Source organism: Zalophus californianus, chromosome 9 (assembly GCF_009762305.2).
Source record: "Zalophus californianus isolate mZalCal1 chromosome 9, mZalCal1.pri.v2, whole genome shotgun sequence".
Lineage (NCBI taxonomy): Eukaryota > Metazoa > Chordata > Mammalia > Carnivora > Otariidae > Zalophus > Zalophus californianus.
In genome coordinates, this window is record NC_045603.1 from 41,931,370 (window position 1) to 41,954,296 (window position 22,927).

The following is a 22,927-nucleotide window of genomic DNA, read 5'->3' on the forward strand; positions in this document are numbered from 1 at the left end:
CCGGGCATTCACCTGAAGCATCTGATGTTTTGTTAGACTCCGGAAATGAAGACTTGAAAAAATCGTCCATGTGGTTATGTTGCCTATACTCAAACCCTGCCAGAGTCATTTATAATGGAGTGAGCAAACACGAACTGCCGTCCTGTAGGACCAGACATCCTGATGAATGAGTATTCGACTGTTGTGCAGAAAGAAGCAGGAAATGACTCTTGAGGAGTCTCAACGTTTTAATTATGTCATTGTCCTCCGCTGGCTCTCTCCCGATGCTGATAGTTCACACAGGTCAGTTATTTTGCAATTATTTTGAACTCTGCTGGAGCAAATTCTACCAAGTAGTGCAGCTAACCCCATCAGGGCTGACTCATCACCTCAAAAGCGCAGAGCAGCTTTGTGACTCATCACAGTCAAAGAAGCCAAACTTGTAATAATTTTATTCCTTTCTGGTTTTTCGCTGTTGTAGAAATGCCCATTTCTACAAAACTTGGCTGCAGTTTGTAAACACACACTTTAATGATCCTTCTAAGTAACTCCCAATACATGTACGTGTGTGTGTGTGTGTGGGTGGGTGGGTGGGTGGGTCTTCACTTTTCCTGCTAGTAACTTTCATGGCTAATGAAGGCGGGTTGGTCAGTTTTTTGTTGCAGAACGTGACATCTGAAGGGTTTGAAACAGCACTGGGCAGAGCTGGCTCCCTCAGAACGTTAAGCATTCTGCTTTGAGGGTCAGCCCCACCTTGCCTAAACTCCTGTTACAAAGCAGTGGTTTGTGGTGGTGCCAGGGCCCTTTGCAATTTCCTGTTGTTTTGTTTCAACACCACCACAGGAGGGAATGGCTAGATCTCAGTGGGAGGATAATTCAATAACTTTATCCTTAGTCCCTGACAACAAAGGAGACTCTTTTTTTTAAAGATTTTATTTATTTATTTGAGAGAGAGAATGAGAGACAGAGAGCATGAGAGGGAGGAGTGTCAGAGGGAGAAGCAGACTCCCCGCTGAGCAGAGAGCCTGATGCGGGACTCGATCCTAGGACTCCAGGATCATGACCTGAGCCGAAGGCAGTCGCTTAACCAACTGAGCCACCCAGGCGCCCAACAAAGGAGACTCTTAAGGTAGATGTCAGTCTATGAGTTGTGTTTGCAGGTGTGGGGGTGAATCTGATCCTTCCACAATGCACAGGCCCACTATTCAATAATTGTAATTATTGCCAGAAGTTCTAATTAAGTCCCAATGCCTGTAAAAAGTGCCAGGTAGCTACTGGAAGACCTGAGCTGCATGACTTTCTCAACAGCTAGTGGACCCTTCTTTGTATTTGCCTTCTATAAAATGGTAGTCAATAATACCTCTCTTCTTCTTGCATAAATCGTGAGTTTGAGACCAAAGCTGAAAATGGAATTTTAGGAGTTTAGACAAAGTCTCCTTCATCCTTCCCCTTTTTGCAGAGGAAGAAAATGAAGCTGGGGTGGGGGAGGCAATGACCTGCCTATGGGCACACAGCCAGTTGAAGCTGATGACCAGATTAGAACCTGAATCCAGCTTTCCTGATTCTTAATTGATGCTTTTCCCACTGTGCCACCATTTTGTGAGGTATGGAAGATAATTTACCTCAATTCAAGATGTTGTTGTTCTTGCAGATAACCACTTGAAGAATTCAGACATCACAGCTTTCCCCCCATAAGTATACATTTTCATTTAAATTATAGAAACCATCTTAAGGAGTTTATAGATATTGAAAATAAACCATTTATTTTAATTAAATTCCAATTCCACAAGTTTAGAAAGTGAGTTATGTCTTAGACCCTTCAAATATAATCCGTGTGTGTGGGTTAACAGAAACGTTAAGCAAGAGGAAAATTCATGAAAGAAAGCAGATATATATTTTGCAAAGGACATATTTTATAATATGGTGGTTGGGATATATATATATTTAATTTATTGAAAATCATTTATTTAGAAATTGGATTAAAAAGATGTGGGAATTTGTTTTATCATATGACTTCCAAAATATTCACAGAATGTTTCCAGTGTTACTAGTCACCCTTGAGGTCTTGAAATTATCTCTGAAGCTGAGAATTTTGAAGTGATTTGAATGTTTATATAGTTACTTGAGGAGGAAGCTGACTGGCTTTTCTAGCCTCTCTGTGTAGGTGTCAGGAGAACTGCTCCCTGAAAAAAGTTTGTGGAAGGACATGGGCTTCCATGAAATCCTAGTAGGTGGGATGGTAAAACTTGTTGCTGCCCTTTTAGGAAACTAGGTGAATGTAACCCACACGGCCACAAATTCAATCATAAATAATAGTTTATGACCTACCTAGGACATTAAATGCCCAAACTGGACAACCTGGAGATTTCATGAGAGGAGAGGGGAGAAAGAAGAGGGATCTTGAATGAGTACATGTGCTCCAGCATCCAGTGAACAGGTTTTTGATTCAAAATTATGTATGCGCTCCAGGTGACGCCATTATTTCCTCTTACATAAAATGACCTTTTACGGGGCTTCATTCATAGCACTTGGCTCCCTCCCGGAGTCACAGTGCTTGTCATAAGGCAGCGGGCTGCCTGCTTGTCCTTCTGCAGTGATGACTGGACGGGCTTGATAGCAAGGACGCTGACAGCCTTTCTCTGATGGCAGATTGTCAGCATTCTTGACCCGGGCACTTCAAGAGCCTGGGAAAACACTTTGATTTCAATGTGACTTTAAAAAACAAGATCCAGTTGAACCGAGTGACTGTGTAACATAGGTCCACAGAGCAGTTTTTGTAGGATTAGCTGGCCCTCGGGGCCCCTAAACAAATTCATGACGGTGTCGGTGTCATAATCAGGGGATCCTCTTATTTGTATGCATTTAACTTGACATAGAAAATCAATATTCTTACTTCAAAGTTATTGCATTGAGATTAACATGCGGAGCAGGGACAAGAGACAAAGAATGTGTGCGAATTAGAAATATGGGACGAGTCGGGTGTGAAACAGAAGGGTGTGTGAGTTGTTAAGGGTGGACGCAGGCAGGCCCGGGGAGTGAAGAGCTCTTGCAAGAGAATGGAGGGCCAACGAATATATTTTTTGAAAGACTTCCTCAATTCATACTTTCCTTAAGTACCAAAGAATATTTCCCTTTTTCTTAGGATGTAAAGTTCCTATGGACCTTTAAGTGTTTGATTTGTTTCTAACAAGGGATTATGAACATCATTTTTTAAAAACTTTTTCAAAAGAAGTCTTATTTATTTAGTTTTGAGAGAGAGAGAGAGAGGGAGCCCAAGCAGGGGGAGTGCGAGAGGGAGAAGCAGGCTTCCCGCGGAGCCAGGACCCTGGGATCATGACGTGAGCCGAAGGCAGACGCTTAACCGACTGAGCCACCCAACCGCCCTGAACATCATTTAAAAAAAAAAATAGAGATTATTTTGGAGGAAAAGAGAAATGAAGAATTAAGATTTCTTCTCTCTTTTGAAAACTGTTTCTCCTCTAAATGAGAAGAAAAGGGAAGTAAATGCAGAATAAAGGGGAACTTCTGTGAGTTTTCTATAGGCTCAAATCTTTTAAGAAACAGTTTCTGTAATTAGGCTTGAGTTTGAAAAGCTGACATTAGACTAGACTGCAGGAAGGGGTGAAGGCAGTCCTGTCTCTCCCACTGATACCAGCTGTTGATTCAGACAAGGTACAGAAAGTGCTTCACCCAGTGCCAAGTTCATAGTAAGTGCTCAACAAGGAATAGCAACAATAGTAACAATGAGACTGTTGAATGTGGGCAGATCTTTTTGGGGTCTGGCGGGCAGACTTGCCATGATTTTTTGCACGCTTTTTTTTTTTTTTTGTAAATAAAGATAATGTTAACAGCACACCTTAACAAAACTGGTTGCTAATTCACATATAAATAAGACACCTGTTTTAAAACAAGAATTAGGGAATACAGACACCTATATAAAAATTGGAACTGTTTCTCCAGTGTTGTTAGCAATGATTGATAAAACTGATTCTACTCAGCCAATTTAGCTCAAAAACAAGCTTAAACTTATTTTTTCTGTAAGTAGGAGATGCCTTTGAGAAAATTTATGTGCAGGGCATAGCAGCAGGCCTACAGGCAATACAAATAGAAGTATATTATAAGTTTTGCTCTCAGGAAATTTGCATCTGAAGCCCTGGGGAAGATAAGACATGATACTATTGGTGGTCTAATACTAATCATAGTTAATAGAGTATTAGTAATAGTAGCAACAGCAACTAACATTTATTGGGTAATTACTAAGTGCCAGGCCCTACACTACATGTTTTATAGGAATTATTTTATTTGCTTAGTATAGAGAGATCTTTCATGTAGGTACTTCAATCGGCATTAGATTTGATGGTATTTAACAAGTAGCTCCAAATAAGCATATTAAGATAGAGATTTTCTTCTCCTTTATATAAAAGAAGTCTGGAGGTGGGCCATTTAGGGCTGGTACAGTGACTTCTTGGTCATCATGGAACCAGCTCCTTTTATCTTTCTCTTCTACCGCCCAGTTGGTACTGGGCTTATATCCTCATGATCCAAGATGTTTGCTGAAGTTCCAGACACATTATCTGAGTCCTGGACAAGAAGAAAGAGAAATTGGGAGCAGATCAAAAGGAACACTTTCCAGATAAGTATTTCTTTTTTAGAGAAATTTTGCTATCCCCATAGGATGACTTTCACTTACATCTTATTTTCCACCCAAAGTTGCAAGGAAGGCCAGAAATTTATCCCTTCAGCAAGGCATGTTGCCATCCCCTACTAAAATCAGCGTTCTGTCAGCAAAGAAGGGGGCAAGAATGATTTTGGGGAAGAGAACTAGCAATCTCAGCCATGGTTCTTATCACCCTCCAGTTAGTAGTTGAGAAATTGAGGATTGGGAATTGAAGACACTTGCCAGCAAACAGTGGGACCAGGATTGTCATTCAAGCATCTAACTCTATTGCCTTTGTGTTTAACCCCTATGCAAGCCATGTCCATGTATTGGGGTGAAAAAACAAGGCAGACCTCTCCCAAGCACGGGGGGGATGCTTAAAAACATCAACGTACAGTCTTTTATGTATTGTCATAATTCTTCCTAAGGTCTTACATGTTCCTTTCAAATATGGTAGTGTTGTAATGATGTTCAATTGGTTCCTTTTTTTTTTAAGATTTTTATTTATTTATTTGTCAGAGAGAGAGAGAGACAGAGACAGAGCACAAACAGGGGGAGCAGAGGCAGAGGGAGATGCCGACTCCCGCGGAGCAGGGACCCCAATGCGGGACTTGATCCCAGGACCCTGGGATCATGACCTGAGCCAAAGGCAGACACACTCAACTGACTGAGCCATCCAGATGTCCCTAAAGTGGTTCTTTTTTACATTTGAACAATTTAACTAGAAAGATTTTTAAAACAGAAAGATGAGGTCACTTTCATGCCTTTATGTCAGAGTCCTATTGACATAGGAGAGATATAAGACAGATCTAAGGTTTCAGAGGAACCTGGGGCAACTGAAGGTGGATCTCCATCAGTGCTGCTTGGGGATTTTACGGCAGCCAGCCCTTTTAGAGATCTCACGTCCACCCACATTTGAAGGTTCCATGACAAGATCCTAATTAGGGAAACAGGAAAAGAAATGAATGATTTTCATTCATGCTCAACAAGAGGTGCACACTTAGTGTTTATTATATTTTGAGAGCTTATTCTTTAGGGAGTTCCTTCAAGGGTCAGAAGGGTAGTGCAAAGACTCTTGGAGTCTAGACTTGGCTTTGCTGCTAATGAGCTGTGTGATCCTAAGCAAATAACTTTGCCTAAAGATATGTCTTCGATTGCTCCCTTTCAATGATAATATTTTACAATTATTAGTTATTTGTAAACTCAACTGCCTTTCTTTGCAAAGAGTAGAAGCTTTGAATTTGGAGGACCTGGGTTCTACTCCTAGCTCTGCTTTTCCTAAGCTATGTGACTTTGCACGAATCACCTCACATGCTTGAATTTCAGTTTCCTTACCTGTAAAATGGGAATAATGAAACCTGTTCCATAGAGCTATTGTGAAGATGAAAATAAATAATATTTGTGAAAGTGCTTTGCATAGTAGTACATGATCAGTAAATGCAATCAATGTATGTTATTAACCCAACGTAACAGTTCTTTTTTAGCACTTAAAGCATTGTATCTATTTTATACCCAATTAAGAGAGAGAGAGAGATTGATGTTATGTCATCTCTGTCTGCATTGGGAGAGACAGTAAAGGAAGGGATTTCTAGCTTATACCCATAGGTCAATATATGGTCTCTTCTGTTCATCTGGTTAGGTTTAGATACAACACCGAAGACCTTTCCCCTGCTGGGAAGTCTGTGTCTATTCAGGCAAAACATCTAGGAAGAGCTTGTCTCCGGTGTATGCTAAAGAGCATCCCCATCTCATGACCTCTTTATTTCAATCCACTGGAGCCACAGACATTGAAATCTCTATCAGCTTACAATCTCTATCAGCTGTCTTTATTCTGTACTTTGCCCTCATCCTTCCTTTAGGAAAAAGAAGGATCTACAACAAGACATGCTTACTTGGCAGGGTTTTGTTTTTGTTGTTGTTTCAACAGCCCAATATGCCTTCAACCCAACCTCCTTGAACTCCTATCCAATGAAAACCCAGCTGTACAATGAGAACTGCTGATCAGAATGATGAAAGACATTAGTGACCCAAGTGCCCGATTATTCCCTAGAGCTGGAATAAATGCTAACATGATCTAGAATTATTTTCTACATGATGGCCTGAAATGAAAATGGGTACTTCCTAAAGACTTGATTTAGGCAGAAAATATATTGAGCTGAATCCTCTATTACCTGAACATTCTGGTGAGCAGTGTTTACCTTCAATCATGTAACCAGAGACAATAATGATTGAGGAAACACTAAAGATGTAATTATAGTAGTTACTATTTTGTTCCAGCATTTGCTTTATGACATGTCCTTTATCTTAACAGTGCTACTAGGTAGGTAGTGTTATCTTCCTTTTTCTGATAAGAAAATAGAAACTTACAGAAGTTAAATAAGTTCCCAAGATCGGAAGGCAATGACACAGATCTGGGACACTCCAGAGGCCCTGTTCCTTCCACAATGGGAGGCCAACTTCCAGCCCTTCAGACTTAGCGGGAATGGGGGAGCCCAAGCACAGCTGGGCTCATCTTTTCCTGGGGAGAGAGGGCCTTGGCAGAGGGCAGCTGTGAGGCCAGGATGACTTTCCAGAGAAGAGTGTGGTGCCAGAGGCCATCACGCAGCCTGCAGATTCTCTTCCCAGACCACCCTGCTAAGCGGTCTGTGAACTTTGAAGTTATCATTTTAGTTACGGAATGATGGGGTTGTGGATCAAGGGGAAAAAACATAATGACTAGTTTCATTTAGCATTTATTTAAAAAAAAATACACACATGCCTTTATAGGGAATGGAATGGAAGTCTTATCTCTCAACTGCAACAACAGGATGACTTCCTGCGGAATTAATGGGAACATCTTGTCATCCCAGAGACCTGCCCACCTTGCCAAGACTGAACCCTTGGCCTTATCCAAGGAAGACACATAAATCACAGTGAATGGGAAGGCTGGGTGGCAGACTGTGGGGTGTGGGCACTTGCACAGAACACGAGTGGAAAGGAGCTAAAATCTAGACAGGGGGTTGGGGGCTCAAGACCTGGCCCACTCACCATGCTGCCTTGTTCTCACCAACCCTTGATTTTATTTGATTTTTTGGTAATTTATCAAATTTGGCTCCTTGTGTCTCATTTGCCTTTAGAGTCTCTGCAGAGCCCGAGAGCAGACCTGCCTCCCTCAGTCTGCAGAACAAAGGCTCAGGAAAAGCTGTGGAATCCAGGTTTGCTCTTCAGGAGTGAGAGGCACCTCTTTGTCATAACGGGGACCCCTCTATCTCCCACTGGGAGGAAGTGTGAATGTGTAGAAGACATTTTCCTAGGATGACTAGTTTCCTAAGGAATGTGGAAGTTACAGAGAGGGCAGACATGTAAACAGTAAGACAGACTTCGCTAGGAAGCAGAAAGGGGAAAGGTTTTGAGTGCAGATGCAAATTCTAGCCCTTACAAAGAGAAAATTAAGGGTGAATAGCCTGGAAGCCTAAGTAGGCTCTCACATTTTTACCTGATTCCATCCGTGATTCCTTCTACAGCAGGTGATGATGTTGCCCAGCAGTGAGCTTTTTCCAAGAGTTGCGTTTCTGTACTCCCCACTCCACCCCCACCTTGGTCTGCCTGCAGCCTCATCCCTCCAAGGCCCCTGCACTTGACATCTGGGCAGTCTGCCTACTCTGTGGATGGGGACCTTCCCTTTTGACTCCTGCCCACAGTCTGTGCCTCCACCGCCCACTCTTTTCCACATGATCTGCTCTCACTGCACATCTGACCTCTTAACATGAGGGTGCTCACAGTACTTTCTAGAAGGAGGCTTCTCTCATGGAGTGCATGGCCCTGAGAGGGTTAGGATCCCAGGAAAGGAGCAGCTCCAGTTTCCCTGGTGGTTAGCATGTGCAGTCAAAGTATATGATAGCACATCACCAGTGAAGGAAAGGAGCTGGAGATGGAAATGGGGTTCAGTGGAGGATCAGGATCACAGATGGCAGAGAAAAGAATGAAGCCTTGTGGGAACCCACAGATGGGAGTAAGCACGCATGGCACAAAGGGGAAAGGAGCTGAGCCAGTCTCCATTAGTACTATGGTCTTGTTAAGAAATCCTAATGTCCCCAGACCCCCTGATCGTGGAGATACATGCGTGCGCAATGCTGACGGTGGTATTTGGTTGGACCCCAACCCGCTCACCTTTGCCTCCTCCTCTTTTTCCCTAGAAGGTTGGGACAAGATGACTCTGCTGGATGCTTGGTGTTGACCGTTCAGTCAAAGCTATTATCAGCGTGACACGTCCTCTGTCACAACTGTCTTGGGTTTGTCCCTCCAGTGACCACAGGGCCTCTTGAGATCTTGGAGTTGAGTCTGGCTCTTTCAATTTATACCATCACCACTGAGGAACTTTGTGGTTCAGAATGATGGTTCCCTGGCCTGGGCCATATTCATTTGTGACCCCAGCATGTGTGATACTGAAAAGTGTCCATCAGCAGAGATTCCCCACACAGGACCTGCCCTTAGCTGCCTTCCTCCTGGGTGGCCCCCAGTCATCAGTTCATCTTTCTTACCTCCCCACTGCTGTTCCAGAAAATCAAGGCAGCATTTGCTCAGGGGTGTTAATCCCAGTCTACCAGGTGTCTACTGTCAAGACCGAAGTCCCTTTGCTGTTTTTTTCTGGGAGGCTTAGGGCTTCCTCACACAGATAGAAGACTCCTGATAGCCTATTTCATTTCACAGTTTCCCAAAATAAGCATGTAAATTAGTACCCTACAGTGACATATAATTTAAAAAGTAGCAAAATCATTCTTTATGGATAGACTTGTAGAGACCAGTCCAGACTTGTGTTTTTAGGCAAAAACAGAGACTATTTCAATGAGGTCTTATTAGGCCCTGAGCTATTTTTGAGGTTGAGTGCTGGGAATCCTTTTGAGTAATACAAGGCAGAATCCCTCTGGGCATATTGGACCACCCCCAGAGATACAAAGTGGATTGCAGAGGCATTCCAAAGAGAGGCTGGGAAAAACCTGACAGGAAGTATTCCCAGAACACTCTACTCCCCAAGTCCCTTTTGGCTAATGACTAGGGCATAACTGTAAACACAGCAGAAGGGCTTCAAAGAAGAGCGATTTGTATATGTGAACATCAGCTACTCAGCAAACAGAAAAAATGCCCTCCTGGCTTTTGCCAAACTCATAGCACCCCATATGCCAGGGCATTCTGACTTTAATCAAGGAAACATGCATGTCTATTACCCACAGCCATGTCTAAGCCCCACATACAGCCCTCCAAACATGCCGCCTGCCCCGCCCCACGGGCTCCATCTTTCAGCCAGATTTTCCTGGCATTGGGAAGAAGAGTGATGGCTGAGACATGAGAAAACGGGAAGAGGAGACCAAGATGGTCATGTTACTGGATCTCATTTGATGTCCACACAGGGTGGGTTTCTGGTGGTCATGGCCTTGACACGCATGACCTTGCTGATCACCCAGTTAATACTGCTCAGCAGCGCCTGGCCTCACAGAACAAGACATATGTGCGCTTGGGAATTAGATAAGCCAAGAGCCAAAACTCAACTCTATCACTCATAGACTTGATAGCTTACCGGACCTGTTTTCTCATCTGTACAATAGGACCGATAATTCCTCATCCAAGGATAGGCTTCATTTTGACATTATAAATAAATATATTTTAGGGCTTGACATACAGGAGATAAATACTGCTAATTGTTATTACCCTTCGAGTACTTCCACAAGTATTATAAAGTAGTGACTGGTCAGTGAGTGCTTACCATATGCTGGGGATTGGATTAAATATTGTAAATACACCCATTTTGTGATCACCCTTCTATTATAAAACTTGTTTTTTTCAAACCATGATTCTTAATACAGTGGAGTACTGCTATATGTCAGTCTAGTTAAATAAGAATCTCAGCCAGAAAAGGGAGGTTTGAATAGACTGACATTTCTGTTTGGCATTTGTTTACTTGAAATTCACTCATATTTCACAAGTGATCTCCATTTGTGTCAAGAAAAGATATCATATTTCAGCAAGTGTTAATCCTGACTGTTTCTAAACTTCTACATGATGTTAAGAATTGGGACAGTTGGGTCTATGAGGCTAGATTAAAAACCTAGAGGTAAAAGGATAAACAAACAAACAAAAACCACCCCAACCCCCCCAAAAAAACCCTCTACTTTTAGGTAAACAATTGATTGAAACCTAAGTATTAGGTATCAACTGTTTCAATTATTTTACTGACATAATCTTCCTCGACTCTGCTTCTATATAGATACAACTCTTTTATGCCACCTTACACTTCACCAAAATTTCTGGGCTCTTTAATAAGCGGACAGGAAACATTTGCTGTTCTGGACCATGTCCGTAAAGAGTCTAAAATCATTAGCTTGCGATATATCATGTGCCAACACATTTTGTTTGGTAGGAGTCAATAGCTTTGATGATTCTCACGCCAAGTGCCCCACTCTAATTGAGAAGTGCAAGGGCGCCCAGTGAAATAAAAATCTCCAGATGGGGTATGGGTAACCAGCATGAGGGGCTGTGTCTGTGTAGAGCAAACTCACAGCTCCATCCCTGCTTTCCTGCAGGTGTTTGGGAAAGACTGTTTGCCCTGTGCCTTTCCTGTGATAGAAAGATTTGTTTTTAAGTCATTCAATCTCTCTAGCAGGTCGAGGTGATCTACTTTTCCTGGGATATGCATTGAGGGTTTAATACATTTTCCTCTGACATACAGTTATTGGATGAGCGCTATAAACAATGGGGTGGGAAAAATGAAGGAAGCAGTCATGGATCCATTCGTGGTGACAGACTATGGTAAGATGCGTCCTGTCTCATACCTCTTTTGATTCCCACAATAAACTGCACATTAGTTATTGTTATCTGAACTTTACTATGAGGAAACAGAGAGGTCAAGAAACTTGCCCAAAACACTTAGCAGCACCATCAGAATTCAAACCAGCGTCTTTCCAATATTCACTCTGGTATCCCAGACGAATGGCACATTCAGAATAACTGGGATATCGGTAGTAAGAACATTGACTTTGTTGTTAGAGTTCATGGATTCCAGTCCCAGCTCCTCCATTGTGGGATCCTGGGCAATTTCATGCCTCTATAACTCAGTTTCTCATCTAGACAAAAGGGAAAACAAGAATAATAATAGTAATAGTAGTAATACTTACCTCAAAGATTTGCTGGGAGGATTAAAAGACGAGGTGCACATAAAGCCTTAGCCCCCAGGGAAAACTTAAAACGTACCACCACCTGTTACTCGTGCCCTTTTTATTGATGAAGGACATCATTAGGTTTATTGAGAAGGATACCACAACAGTGTTTTTTCACAGCCTCTTGTTAGAGACTTCATTACCAGAGGTAGGCTAAGAGAGATGGTAACAGTATTTAATTTAGGATGACAGAAGTAAGGGTTCACAAGACTTTCAGTACTCACTGGAGGGAACTTAAGTGCAGTGAAAACACAAAATGTGTGCCTGGGAGTCTTGAGCAGCAGTTGGGTTGGACTGATGTGAGGCCCAGGGGGATGGAGGAAGGAGCCCTGCTCTGCTTCCAGCAGCAAAGGGAGCTCTGGGAGGATTCCTATGCTGCTGCCTCTGAAAGACTTATTGACAAGGACTAGTGGCTTTTGTCACCACTTACCCCAAACTGTGGTCCCTTGTAGCTATTTCTTCTTTTTTTTTAACTCTTTTTTAAAAAAAGATTTTATTTGTTTGTCAGAGACAGGGACAGAGACAGAGAGAGCACAAGCAGGGGGAGCAGCAGGCAGAGGGAGAGGGAGAAGCAGGCTCCCCTCTGAGCAAGGAGCCTGATGCGGGGCTCGATCGCAAGACCCGGGGATCATGACCCAAGCCAAAAGGCAGACGCTCCACCAACTGAGCCACCCAGGCGTCCACCTTGTAGCTATTTCTGAGCCAATCCTTGGGAAACGGTGTGAATGGTGGTGGCGATGGGGTGTGTGTGTGTGCATGTGGTGTTGTGTATATTTAAACACATATGTTTGTGTATGTATGCATGTATGTTTGAGAATACTCGAGAAACAAGAAACCACCGTTATATGATTCTAGTCTATCATCTCTCCCCCCATTCATTCAACACATATTAAAAAATATTGAATAAGGATTATTCAATATTTCATTATTTCATTTACTCAACAGATATTTATTGACTATTTCCTACTTGCCAGGAACTTTGATAAAGTCTGTGTTAAAAACCTGAGTAAGATACAATTCTCTGCTCCAAATGAGCTGCTGGATAGATAGATAGATAGATAGACAAATGTACGATGTATGTATATATGTATGTGTGTGTGTGTATGTGTGTGTGTGTGTGTGTGTATGTGTGTATGTTACTGGAGGAGTCTGCAGAGGTTTTTCAGATAATTAGTTCTCTACCTGTCAGGAGAGAACGTGAAATTCAGTTAATAGCAAACCATGGATTTTGCCCCCAAATTAGACATAGACAAACACCTTATAAAATACAAATGCTGTTGAAGTAATGGGTTGAAACGCATTCAGGTTACTGTGTATAACAGATTACTGTGTATGTAATCAGTGTGCCTGAAAATGACTGACATGAATCCATCTGATTTAAATATAGGACAGGGGGTGTGGATATGGGTGGACAGTGATAGGTGTTGAAGAGGCCAGAGTGGAAGACAAACCTCCTACTTGGCCTTGTATGGTGTCAGTTCATCCTTGGAAGGGCAGCTCCTGGGGGACACTTTACTCCTGCCTGTCTCTATAAATATCCTTTTGTGGTGGTGGCACCAATTTCCTTCAAATAAAAAAAAAACATGCTATTTGGGGCGCCCGGGTGGCTCAGTCGTTAAGCGTCTGCCTTCGGCTCAGGTCATGATCCCAGGGTCCTGGGATCGAGCCCTGCATCAGGCTCCCTGCTTGGCGGGAAGACTGCTTCTCCCTCTCCCATTCCCCCTGCTTGTGTTCCCTCTCTCGCTGTCTCTCTGTCAAATAAATAAATAAAATCTTTAAAAACAAAACAAAACAAAACCCATGCAATTTGCTATAAGGCAGTTTTTAAGGATTTGTTAATCAACCCATCACTCTATTAATCTGTTGCCCGAGGAGCGCTCCTGTCTCAGTTACAACCATTCCCTGAGGAGAAAGCGACTAAGAATCCTTGGAACCTCTCAGACAGTGTAACATGTGTGGGATTTGCCCAGGTTGGTGAAATTCAAGCTTGTTATTTATTTTACTGAAAAGCAGTACTAAGTCTAATGAAAGATGAAGAGGTAGATTAACCCACCAAATAATTAGCTCTGACAATAAGGTGTAAATAAAGTCTTCCCTCCAGCCTCTTGGGTTCTCAGGAAGACTCCAAGCTGACTTCCGGACTCTCTGGGGGAGAGGGTGAATGGACAGCCTCCGGAAGGCCTTCGGTGCCAAGCATAGAAGCCCCACCTTCCTGGCGGTCTGTCCTCAGACATACTCTGGTATCTCAGTCTCGGTTTCTCATCTGCAAAACGAGGATGCTAAGACCCATCTCATAGAGTTAGATGTTGAAAGAACCAAATGGGATCTTACCCACAGTTATGTGATCTTGGGCAAGTTATTTAAATACTTTATGCCTCAGTTTAACCATCTGTGAACTGTGGATAATGTGGATAATAGGAGTATCCACCTAATGGAGTGAATTAATGGAGAGAATTAAGATTAGTTAATATACACAATATACATGAAGTGCTCAGAGCAGTTATTGGCACATAATCAGCATGATGATGATGATCATCATCATCATCATCATTATCATGTAAAGCATTTGATGGTCCTCAATAAGTGGTAGTTCTTATTTTATTATTTTTTTCTTTAATCCCAGGCATGTCATTTTGTTAGAGCCCTGCTTTCATCATGCAGCTTTCTAACTAGATTACCTAGGATTATTATTTTAAACTGTGATAACAAAAAGACCTAAAAGTATCAGCACAATGAATATTTTTTCCTGAAATGGTCCAGGATGCATCAAGATTGGAGGTAGGGCTCTGCTTCCCAAAGCCACTGGGGGATCCGTGTTCCTCCCTACCAGACTCTCCATACATTTGCTTCAGATTCAGATTCAACTAATGCTGATGGGCCTGTTAGATGCCAGACACTTACAATCACATTTACAACAACCCTGTGAGGTGAGCATTATTATGTCAATTTTATGGATGAGCAGTCTGAACTCAGAGAGGTGAAATCATTTGCTTACAGTCAGAATCTGCCCACTACTCTTCTCTTTCTTCCAATCCCATGGCATTTAGAGTCTCTACCAAATCAGTTAATATTCAATCCTCCCTTTTATAAGAATGCTTCTTGCTTCCCCAATAAAAGTGGAGCTAAAGTGGAGCTAAAGCTTCTAGGTCAAGCATGGTTACTCTCTGTTTTTCAGATCCCTGGAATGTTCTTACACAGGCTGGTTAAAGTCAGGATTACTTGAACTTGAATGTAACAAAAGTCTCACTGATGAATTTACTAATGGATCTTTATAACTTAGGTGTTAGCCTTCATTCAGGCCAAACCCAAGACCGTTCAGACTCGAAGTTACCTACATACTTCTTTCTTTTTCTTCCTCGTAGTGCATGTTGAAAGAAACACTGTCTCCTGAGTACATATACATATGCTTTGCCCCAAGTTTCCCACCCCCACTCCCCCAGTCCCCCCATTACATGGTACATTAGTTTTGCTCTTGAAAAAATGAACCTTAAGCAGAAATTCACAGCTGTGATTTTCTGTGTCCAACTTCCCGTGTTTGACATGAGGGGTAAAGACTGGAAATGCTAGCTCCCTGACCACTGAAAGGTACTCGCAGTCTTTCTTTTGTGATCCCTTTGGGTGCTGGAAGGTCCTCAGAGCCAGCGCCTCAGGGAAGAAAACCAACGGGGCCTCAGATGATGATGATCCTAAGGGCCTGGTCAAGAGCAAGGGAATGGTAGTGGTGAGCTTTCTTGCTTTGTTGTGCTTCCCCCCTCTTCAGAGATTTTTAGTACAGTTCTTTAAAGCTGGTTACGATAAAACAAACATTACGAACGTTAGGGAGATTGTATTGCACTGGGGTTCTCTTTGGCTCCCTCTGTCTCACAGCTGCAAGTGCTGCCTCTTCCATGTTATTAATTTAGAGGTAATCAGGTTTACATTTGCAGCTGTGCAGCATATGTTTTCCTCAAACAGTCATGGCCATGGGCACCAGGACGATTAAGAATGGAAAAAATGCCAGCGTTTTTTTCCCCTCCTCTGAGGAATTAATGATGTTTTTCCTTTTAATGCTTGGTTTTGTGTGATTTTATCAATAGAGTATGGCAAACGTGTTTTGATCACCCTCCATGTGTCCGAGCTATAGGTTTTTCAATAAATGCGATCACTTTGAAATATACCATCTTGGTTTTTTAAAAAAAATGGTTCTAATTTTATTAGCGGAGAGAGAGCTGAGGGCCTGAAATGCTAAATGGTAGGAGACAGGATATGAAGTTAGGCACAGTAGGACACCTGTAACGCTGTAGTTGGACTGTTACATCAGGGAAAAGCTGATTAGGTATTTCCAGTTGGAATTTGCTATGTCCTTTTCCAATTTCAGTGGAACTCTAAATCTTCCTTAGGTTGCTTTGATAGAAAAGCCCATACTGCTATAATCTGGTTTCTGACTCAAACACAAAAACCGTCTTTGCTTTTTTGGATGATCTTGTACAATTTAGCAGACTACGGATTCCTCTGAAAGAGATTTTAACTGAATTATGGTGTGCAGAGGAGAGATAAGCCAGGAACAAGGCTTGCATCAGAGAGATCCTGAACCACAGGATGTCCTTTTGGTGTCTAAGCTCCCCTGTTTCTTTCTCCATTCAGTGCAATCATTCTCTTACATTAAATAAGACTATCAATACAAATAAAATTCATTTGAAGAGTTGCCTAGCTAAATTAACCCTGGTATGAAATGGTGCTTATTCAGCAAAGATGCAATTTCATTTGACTTTGTATTTTTTTATTCTTATTATTAGCTTTTCACTAGCTTTCTGAACATCAGGGAGCAGGCTTTCATGCTAAATGATCTAGCTCAGGGGTGGGCAACTTGAGCAACTCCTGCCACCACCTGCTGATTTGTGTACTTGTCTCCCGGTGCTTCTGCATACCGGTGGCGGGGACAAATAGTGGTAGACTCGGAGTTGCTACAGACGGGGCTAGCTTTGTGGGCATATGACTTGTGCGGTGACCCGGAGCCCCAGGCTTAGCAGAGTCCTGTGCTTAGCAGGGTCCATACTCGACAAAGTATGTAGCTGGCGCAGGTGACAGAGACTATATGGCCTGAAAAGCCTAAAATATTCATTGTCTGGCCTTTTACAGAAAAGTCTGCTGATCCTTCATTTAGCTAATCTTCTGTGTTTATTGTTGTAATTATTTAAATCATTTAATGTGTATAAGAATGAACTGGAGAACATGTTTAAAATGTAATTACTCAGAGATTCCGGTTTGACCAAGGTCTCTTGTGTGGCCTAGTATCTACATTTTAAAAAAGCCCAGCACCCCTCAGCTGACAGCCAGCAATGAAACAGGGACCTCAGCCCTACTACCGTAAGGAACTGAATTCTGCCAACAATCTGAATGAGTGTGGAAGTGGATTCTCCCTTAGAGCATCCAGATAAGCTCTCAGCCTGGCCAATGTCTTGATTTTAGCCTTGTGAGACCCTAAGCAGTGAACCCAGCTACACCTGCCCAGATCTGACATTCAAAACCATGAGCTAATAAATGAGGTTTTTTTTTTTTTAAACAAATAATAAAATAAAATTAAGAAGCCCAGTGATGGTTCTCATGTGGCTCCTTCTTGGGGCACCCTTGGAGAAATCCTGTGGGCCTTTCTCAACTTTGTTTGGTCTATCTCATTAGATATAGGGCTCACCGATTCACCTGCCATTAGCCCGCCCTTCTCCAACCCATGTTTTATACTGTGGTCAGGGTAATCTCCCCAAACCCTGCTTTTGACCTCTTACTGCTTTGCTAAAAATCTTTTCATAGTTATCCAATCTCTGCAGAACAGAGCCCCAACTCATGTGTTTGGCATTCAAAAAAAAGCCTTCCACTCTGGTTTCCACAAAGTCCATTTCCAAATGTCTCCCCCCGCAGCCCAGTACAGAGGCAGCAAGTGATAGTGTACCCTCCTATAAGCCTCAGAATCCTCACCTTGAAAACTGAGACAATAATAAATATGATGCACTAAGAAGAAACACAGCAGCCTTTCTCTTGTATGCTTGCCCCAAATGTATGAGCTCATTCTAATCATGAGAAAACAGCAGACAAACCCAAATTGAGGGATATTCTACAAAATGACTGACAAGTACTCTTCAAAAGTGTCAAGGTCATGGAACACAGGGAAGATGGGGAAACAGTCATAGGAGACCAAGGAGACATGACAGTGAAATGCAATGTGGGATCCCGGACTGATCCTGGACCAGAAAAAGCACATTAGTAGAGAAAGTGGTGACATTTGATGAAGGCCTATTTTCCAGTTAATAATATTGCACCAGTGATAATTTCCTGTTTTTTGATAATCGTACCTCAGTTACATAAGGTTTGTTAGGGGAAGCAGGGTGAGGCATATAAGAAAATTCTCTAGAGTATTTTTGTGACTTTCATGTAAGTCTAAAATTAGTTCAAGATAACAAGTTAAAGAGGTGGAAATAATAAGATACACGTTATGGGGTTGTAAGAAGTGAGAAAATAACATCTAACTTCTGAGGATGTTTAATAGGTGCCAGACACGGAGAACTTCACGTGCATGTAAGTCATCCCAAGAACCGTGTGTAGTAGGTAATACTTTTCTCAGATGCAGCACCTGGCACTTAATAAGATCTCCCTGAGTCCCAGGAAACTTTCTTCTATTCACTGCTTCCCAAACGTGTCCACTTTGAGAGTCTCTGTAAAGCCTGTTGGGGCTCCTTTTGCCACTTTGGACTTACAGAACTCCTATTGTCTGTAAAATTCATCTAGCACAAACTTTGTGCAGCTTGGTATTGTTAATTTTCTATGTCTTGTCATTCCAGCTAGAAATGAACTTCTTGAAAGCAGAAGATTTGGAAAACTCACAGTGCCTCACACCAAGAATCTCGGATAGCACACACTGCTTGCACCAATAATCTTGGCTATCCCGGGATGCCTTTCATCAGGAATTTCCCAAGTACTTCATCATCCGCAGATTTCCAGGGCTCCCAGGTTCATCTTGCTTGGGCTTGGGACAGGATCTCTGGCCTTACTAGAATTGGAGACATTTGTTTCCAGCACAGGAGGGAGTATTAGCAGTTGGCTTCTTGGATGGTTTCCTGGAAAAGCACACATTGCAATCTGACTTCTAGAGTGACATTCAGCCATTATACTTTTTAGAAATTGTTAAAAAACACATAACAAGAGGTTCAGATTTCTTTTTTTCGTCCTTGTCATCCTTCCTGCCACCTCCAGGGCTATGACTACCCCTCTGACTCTGACCCATCTTGCTTCAGCCACTCGAACCACTGCTGCTGGAAGAAATATGAACCTCCTGTACCAACTAGAGTGGGGGAAATAGACGAAGAAAACAAATGGGCCAGATGCTGCCAGCAAGCTGCCACTGGTGACATCTCACACTCAGCGCCAGTTAAAATTATTGAAGTTAGAACTAAAGACTGTATTCTCATGGAGGAAGAATTCATTAGAAATCAGGTACAAATGAAGCCTTTAGAAGAAAAGCAAGAGGAGGAAAGATCTAAGGTGGATGATCTGAGGGGGACCCCAATGTCAGTAGGAACCTTGGAAGACATCACTGATGACAATCATGCCATGGTATCTACATCTGTGGGCTCAGAACACCACGTCAGCATTCTTTCCTTTGTAGACAAGGATCTGCTGGAACCAGGCTGCTCCATCCTACTCAGCCACAAGGTGCATGCTGTCATAGGCATGCTCACGGATGACACGGATCCCTTGGTTCTAGTGATGAAGGTAGAAAAGGTACCCCAGGAAACCTATGCTATCGGGGGGTTGGACAACCAAATCCAGGAAATTAAGGAATCTGTGGAGCTTCCTCTCACTCATCCTGAATATTATGAAGAGATGGGTATAAAGCCCCCAAAAGGGGTCATTCTCTATGGTCCACCTAACACAGGTAAAACCTTATAAGCCAAAGCAGTAGCAAACCAAACCTCAGCCACTTTCTTGAGAGTGGTTGGCTCTGAAATTATTAAGAAGTACCTAGGTGACGGGCCCAAACTCATCCGGGAATTGTTTCGAGTTGCGGAAGAACATGCACCATCCATCATGTTTATTGATGAAATTGATGCCATTAGAACAAAAAGATATGACTCAAATTCTGGTGGTGAGAGAGAAATTCAATGAACAATGTTGGAACTGTTGAACCAGTTGGATGGATTTGATTCAAGGGGTGACATGAAAGTTATCATGGCCACAAACCGAATAGAAACTGGATCCAGCACTTATCAGACCAGGCCCCATTGACAGGAAGATTGAATGCCCCCTGCCCAACGAAAAGACTAAGAAGTGCATCTTTCAAATCCACACAAGCAGGATGACATTGGCCGATGATGTGAACCCTGGACGACTTGATCATGGTTACAGATGACCTTTCTGGTGCTGACATCAAGGTGATCTGTACAGAAGATCGTCTGATGGCCTTGAGAGAACGTAGAATGGAAGTAAAATGAAGACTTCAAGAAATCTAAAGAAAATGTTCTTTACAAAAAGAAGGCACCCCTGAGGACTGTATCTCTAATGGACCATAGCTGCCTTCAAGGAAATAATCAGGGGTGTCCCGACCCTGTGAAGGGATGAGGTTGGGGAAGTTGCCCAGAGGAACCCATGTTCCAGTTATCTTTCTTAGCAAAACCTCCTGTACCTTTTTGAGCATGATGTGTAGGACTCCCCCCAGGCTGCCTTCATCTGTTGGACACATGCATTGCTCTCTCCCCGATAAAGCATGCTCCTTCTCAAAAAACACATAACATAAAATTTACCAGCTTAACCATTTTTATGTGTACAATTATGTAGTGTTAAGTACATATTGTTGTGAAGTAGATTGCACTCATACATTTTTTAACCTCTAAAAATACTTCAGTTATCCAGAATAGATGACAAACTCTTACTACTTAACAATGAAGGAAAAAACAATAAAGTCATTCAATAAAAAAATGGGCTAAAGACAAACTGAGATTTCACCAGTGAAGATATACATATGACAGATAAGCACATGAAAAGATATTCAACATCATTAATAATCAGGGAAATGAAAATTAAAACCTCACTGAGATATCAAAGTTGAAGATACCAAATGGATGGCTTAGCGTCTGCCTTTGGCTCAGGTCATGATCCCCAGGGTCCTGGGATGGAGGCCCATGTTGGGCTCCCTGTTCAGTGGGGAGTCGGCTTCTCCCTCTCCCTCTGCCATTTCCCCCCACACCCCCCGTGGTCTCTTTCTCTCAAATAAATAAATAAAATCTTTAAAAAAAAGTGTAGAGTTAATAGAACATCATCCCTTGCTGGCAAGAATGGAAAAAATGACAACCATTTTGGAAAACTAGTTGGCATTTTCTTATAAATTAACCTTATATTTACCATATAATCCAGGATTCCTACTCTTAGGTGTTTACACAAGTGATGACATATGTCCACACAAAAACCTGCACGTGAATGTTTACTAGGCAGCTTGATTCATAAGTGCCCCAAACTGGAGACAACCAAATGTCTATCCATTGATGAATAGTGAACAAATTGAAGCACATTCATACTACAGAAACCACTCAAGAAAAAAGAATGGGCTACTGGTCCACACGACAACATGGATGAATCTCAAATGTATTACAATAACTGACAGAAGCCAAGTTCAAAAACAACATTATATAATCCCTTTAATATAACACTTGAAGAAAGCAAAACTACAGGGACAGACTAGGGTCAGGGATAGTATTAACTATAAATTCTGTAGTGAAATATCCCTTATTTTAACTGTGATGGCAGTTGAAACAGCTTGGACAGCTTATTACGATTATTCAAATTCACAGAACTGGATACCTAAATAAAGTCAATTTTTACTGTATATGAATTATAGTTCAGTTGACCTAGCTGTAAAAATACTTCAGCTATTTAATATTTTAAATAGTTGGCTACTTAATTTACCATATTGCCATCAAAACCTAATACATAGCTAGATCTTAGTTTTCTCTGGGCAATTCCAGTTAATGCTTCTTTACTTGGTGACCAAGTTGGTTTAACCTTTGTCCCAGACAATGGAAACCTGGTTTGGATGATAGATAGTTGTGGTAAGGGTTAGGTGGTATTCTCATAGTACTTCAGACAAACTTCTGAGATACCAGGCCATTAAGCGGAGTGGTCCAGGATATTAGATCAGCACTAACCTTTCTCCTAAGGAAAAGTATAAGTTAGAGCACATTCTTACTGCCCCCAGGCTTAGTCTGACTGATAAAATATATGGCACAGATTCTGGAGTCTGGGAGATTTAGGATTAAATGCCAGGACAGCTCCTAAGTAAGTGGGTATGGTATTTAATTGAAATAACCTCACATGTAAAATAGATATTATAGCTGAGTTGCAGAGGTGTTAGAAAAAAGTGACTTAGCAAATTGCTTGGTACAAAGTCAGTGTTCAGTAGTTGCTATGATCATTGTTGTCACCTGTTGTCATTGTTGTTATCATCATCATTCCCTGTGAGTAAAGAGAACTTTCCATTTATGATGGGCTGCCTCCACACATCGAGGGCTGGTAGATCACGCCACGGAAGTAGACACAGTTTCCGTTCACTGAAGTCATATGGGCTTTGGCATTTGCAGCCTCTTTCCTTGCTGTGAAGTGGACTGACTGAAAACTTGTTTCCTCATTTACAGCTGGGTCCCTCCCTGAAGAGTGACTTGTAGTACCTTCAAGTACCTCCCCTCTCCGTTGCTGCCCACTTGCTGGTTGCTTGTTGCCTGGCGTTTCTGAGACAGAGTGAAATCTATTTAAGTAATTTTAGGAATGCAGCACACCCAAGGTGTAAGACAGCAAGAAGCATGCTTCACCCGTGCCCTTGCTTTGTTACTAAGTGTGTCACGTCAATGGGTAGATATTTGAGTTAGTGAGTCAGGATATTCGAAGAAAGTGTGAAATTCAAGTATGATTCATTTGAACCTATGGAGAAAGAAATTCTTGCTTAATGTTTTATTGAGAACCTGCAATGTGAGCCGCCATGAACCTCAGGCAGTTAAGGAGTCAATGTTTTCTTTGGACCAAGAAATGAGTGCTGTGTTATGGTATAGACTGGGAATGAAAAGAAACGTAAGATCCAGAACCT

General features: G+C 42.1%; 1 pseudogene; it reads left to right on the plus strand.

Annotated features, from left to right (window-relative positions):
• Positions 1 to 53: 53 nt before the first annotated feature.
• LOC113922487 lies at positions 54 to 20,585 on the plus strand (annotated as a pseudogene).
• Positions 20,586 to 22,927: the final 2,342 nt, after the last annotated feature.